Source organism: Sapajus apella, unplaced genomic scaffold (assembly GCF_009761245.1).
Source record: "Sapajus apella isolate SASKATOON/1434 unplaced genomic scaffold, GSC_monkey_1.0 scaffold36, whole genome shotgun sequence".
In the NCBI taxonomy this organism is placed as follows: domain Eukaryota; kingdom Metazoa; phylum Chordata; class Mammalia; order Primates; family Cebidae; genus Sapajus; species Sapajus apella.
Genome location: NW_022436976.1, coordinates 22721755 through 22726595, shown reverse-complemented (window position 1 = coordinate 22726595; position 4841 = coordinate 22721755). Strand labels below are relative to the sequence as shown.

General features: G+C 40.4%; 1 pseudogene; it reads left to right on the top strand.

Moving 5' to 3' along the window:
* LOC116563680 overlaps window positions 1-4210 on the top strand; it is a 26967-nt pseudogene extending 22757 nt beyond the window's left edge.
* The last annotated feature ends 631 nt before the right edge of the window (window positions 4211-4841 follow it).

Here is a 4841-nt window from a genome sequence, read left to right as displayed (position 1 = left end):
CCCAAAAAAAAAAAAAAAAAAAAAAGAAAGTAATTTGTCCTCCCTGAGCTCCCACACTGGGTTAGGTGTACCTCCTCTAAACTCTACCTATGCCCTATAAAATACCTGTATCATTATTGAAATTATCTGCCCCACCACTAACCTATTAACCTATAAACCTTTTTAGCAGAGATGTTATTATCTTATTTATTTTTATATCCCCTGACCAGTGGTGGTGCTCTTTACAAGTGTCTGTTGAATTGATCAAAAATATTCCTATCTGGGCCTATGTTAAATGATCTCTTGAACCCCCTCCACATTTATTAACTGAAAGTGGCATAACTGACTGGTGTGTAACGATAAAATGACTCAGACCACTTGAAATAATTTAACACTAAAACAGTAGCTCTCAGAAAACTTATCTTTAAACAAAGTTTGCACAAACCATAACGCTCTTTTGAATTTCCTGGTGCCATTTTGGACTTCATCTTCACTCCTATCTGTTTAAATAGAACCATACTTTAAGGAAAAGTGGAAAAAGAAGAGAAGCATATTTCAATTCTCAGCAACTACCAGCTCCTCCAAAAAATAAATCACTTAACTTTCCTGTTCTTCAGTTTTCTGTTTAATCAAATGAAAATATTGAGTACAGGCCAAATAGTGTGATTGTTTATAAGGGTCACATCTCACAATTAAAATCTCTACTTATTATTACTATTTCTTTTAAATTAAGAATGCTAGAGGCCGGGCGCAGTGGCTCAAGCCTGTAATCCTAGCACTTTGGGAGGCTGAGGCGGGTGGATCACGAGGTCAAGAGATCGAGACCATCCTGGTCAACATGGTGAAACCCCGTCTCTACCGAAAATACAAAAAATTAGCTGGGCATGGTGGTGTGTGCCTGTAATCCCAGCTACTCAGGAGGCTGAGGCAGGAGAATTGCCTGAACCCAGGAGGCGGAGGTTGGGGTGAGCCGAGATCGCCCCCTTGCCCCCCAGCCTGGGTAACATGGGTGAAACTCCATCTCAAAAAAAAAAAAAAAAAGAATGCTAGAGGCCAGATGCAGTGGCTTACGCCTGTAATCCCACCACTTTGGGAGGCCGAGGTGGGCGGATTACCACGCCAGGAGTTCGAGACCAGCCTAGCCAACATGGTGAAACCCAGTTTCTACTAAAAATACCAAAATTGGTCAGGCATGGTGGCAGATGCCTGTAATCCCAGCCACTCGGGAGGCTGAGGCAGGAGAATCGCTTGAACCCAGGAGGCAGAGGTTGCAGTGAGCCAAGATCACACCATTACACTATAGCCTGGATGACAGAGCAAGACTCCTTGTCAAAAAAAAAAAAAATAGCTGGGCGTAGTGGCAGGTGCCTGTAATCTCAGCTACTTGGGAGGCTGAAACAGGAGAATTGCTTGAACCTGAGAGGCAGAGGTTGCGGTGAGCCAAGATTACGCCACTGCACTCCAGCCTGGGCAACAAGAGTGAGACTCCATCTCAAAAAATAAATTAATTAAAAAAATAAAATAAAAATAAAAAAGAATGCCAGAGAGCCAGTCACAGTAGTGTGCATCTGTAATCCCAGCTAACAGGGAGGCTGAGGTAGGAAAACTGCTTGAGCCCAGAAGTTCAATACCAGCCTGGGCAATATAGCAAAACCCCATCTCAAAAAATCAGTTAATTAATTAAGGATATTTAACTTTTGTCTTCCCAACTGTATTAGCTACCTACTGCTGCATAACAAATCATCCACAAAATGTAACCGTTTAAAACAATAAGCATTTATTATCTCATATCGTTTCTGGGGTCAAGCATCTGAGAATGGCTAAGCTGATGCTTCTACCTCAGGGTCTCTCCTGAAGTCACATTCAAGCAACCTCAGGTGCTGCAGTCACTTGCAGGTTTGACCAGAGTCAACAGATCTATTTCCAAGATGGTTCACTCATATTTCTATTGACAGAAGGCTGCAAATTATCTTTGATCCTTGGTAGAAAGCCTCAGTTCCTTGCTACGTGGAGAGCTGTCTCAGTATCCTCATAACCTGGCAGTATGCTTTCCCCAGAGGAAAGGATCCAAGAAAGTACAAGACAGGGCCAGGCACCTGAGGTCAGGAGTTTGAGACCAGCCTGATAACATGGTGAAACCTCGTCTCTACTAAAAATGCAAAAATTAGCTGGGCATGGTGGTACATGCCTGTAATCCCAGCTACAGGAAGATGACGCAGGAGAATCAATTGAACCTGGGAGGCAGCAGTTGCAGTGAGCTGAGATCACACCCTTGTACTCCTGCCTGGGCAACAAGAGTGAAATTCCAACTCAGGGGAAAAAAAAGAAAGTACAGGGCAGAAGCCACAGTGTGTTCCACGAGCCAGCCTCAGAAATGACATAGCATTATTTTGCCATATTCTATTGGCCACACAGAAAAACCGTGCTATAATGTGGGAAGACTCTACAAGCCATGATTACTAGGAGGCAAGGAATCATTGGGGACCATTTTGGGGACTGGCTAAAAATGAAAATATCCACACCAATGGAGCAGAGATGTAATAATTTTTTGGCTTTTCGGGGGATAGAAAGTCAGAGATCAAATGATTTCCCAAGAAGAGAGATTAAACTCTGTACTAAGCCACCTCAAATAATAGGCTAATTAAATAAGTAATAAACTTAAGGTTCTGACTCCTTATTCAAGTTTTTTTTTTTTTTTTCAAGTTTAAACTCCTCTGTCCTGTGGAGGAGTTTATATATATCCAGAACTCTTCAATGTATTACTTATCCCCTGAATTCACCAATAACAAATTCAGCTTCCCAACTTTACCTATAACTCCAGCACTTGGGGTTAAGGGAAAAACATTTTTCCCCTAAGCAATAACTAACATCAAACCAAGATATAAAATAAACTCACACCTATGGATATACTGACACTGCAGACCTAGTTTCAGTAGGTAGCAGTTCATTTTATCATACCAGTTCTTTTCAACACCTTAGCTGGTTGCACAAGGATCATAAGAAACTAGATACTTTTTTTTTTCTTTTTGAGACAGTTTTGCTCATGTTGCCCAGCCTGGAGTATAATGGCATGACGTCAACTCACCGAAACCTATGCCTCCCAGGTTCAAGCAATTCTCTTGCCTCAGCCTCCCAACTAGCTGGGATTACAGGAATGCACCACCATGTCCAGTTAATTTTGTATTTTTAGTAGAGACAGGGTTTCTTCATGTTGGTCAGGCTGGTCTCAAACTCCCGACTCCAGGTGATCTGCCTGCCTCGGCCTCCCAAACTGCTGGGATTACAGGCCTGAGCCACCATGCCTGGTTGAAACTACGTTCTTTAATTCCAATGTATTAAAGAATATACAGATAAAGAGTATAAACCTCTGAATCTCCATGGTTCTAACAAGTCCATCTCCATCAAAAGATAATTACTCCTATTCCCTACCTTCTATCCTTCTTGGTGAGAAAGGAAACTGGCAACTGAGACCTGGGTTCCAGCCTCAGCTCTGTTGTTAATTTGCTGTGTTATATCTGGCAAGTAACTTGACATCTCTGATTCTCAGCTTTAAAGAGCCAAGGTTAGATCAAAATAACTCTTCCAGGGCTAAAATAAATTCTATTATTCTGATTAATCTGTGATTTCAGCTGAACCCAGCTTGCTTATCCTTATCAACTTTGTGTTGTGACTCTACACCGATTTTCTTTTCTTTTCTTCTTTTACTACACTGCTTCAGAAAACAATAGGACGATGGTCATTTCTGAATTTATCTTAGGCTTTCCTCCCTAACCTTTCCCTATCTCACCAAATAGTGCTGGAAAAATACCCTGTACTACTCATTGTGGGAAGCTCAACAGAAATGAAAAACTCAGCCAGTACAGTGATCAATGAAACCAAATTGGAAATAAATTTAGGTACATGAATATAAAACCAATTTTTTAAAAATTGTTTCAACCAAAAAATGATTGCTCATAAACATAGACAGAAAGATGTCTCTTCCCAAAGGATTCACTCTTCACAGAGTTTGGCAGCATGATGAAAGGCAGAGGAGCGTGACTCCATGGCAGTGGAAGAAATGATACTCTCATCAGCTAGCAACCAATTTCCTTCAGAAGAGGTACAGACATAGCTAAGTCAGGCCAAAAATTATGAACGTCCCTGAATTCCCACAGGAAAAGAGTGTAGTGCAAAGAAGGAGTCTCATCTATTGGACCTAGATGAGCTTGAAGAAGACAGGAAAGCCCTTTAGCGATTTTCTGACAAAGAGAGAAAGGAAGAGAAATAAGGAGATGAGGGAAAGAAACAAAGGTAAAGAAGAGAAAGGTTAGAGAAAGAAAGTGGCAGGGAAGTGTCAGAATGAAAGAGAAGGGGGAAAATTGTCCAGCACTAGAGACTCAAGAGAGCCCTGATTGTCTTATGATTGACTAGTAAGGTACCCTGAATACCTACCACAGTGTCTGTACAGAACAGGAGTTCAGCATCTGTTGAATGAATGAAAGAACGCAAGCAAAGAAATGAAAAACAGTTTGGGAAAAGGCAGGATATTCATTTTCTTACAGCTGTGCACTAACTCCAGCTAAAATTTTTATGACCTAAAAAATGTATCTGAGCAAGGTTAGAAAAGGTAGATAGATCAGTACAAATCTATAATCCCTTTGGAAATAAATAAATAAATAAATAAATAAAAACACGTGCTGCTTTTAAATACCTTGTCACTTTCTTATTTCCTATTATATATTAGTAATCTGTCTCAATTAAGCACCTCATAAATATTTTAGAATCTCATGTTAAGAAAGAAATAACATCTTTCTTTATATGCCAGTTCAAAAGAATTTGATGGTTCTAAAAAGGAAAAAAAAAACACTTTATTTGTCATAGAA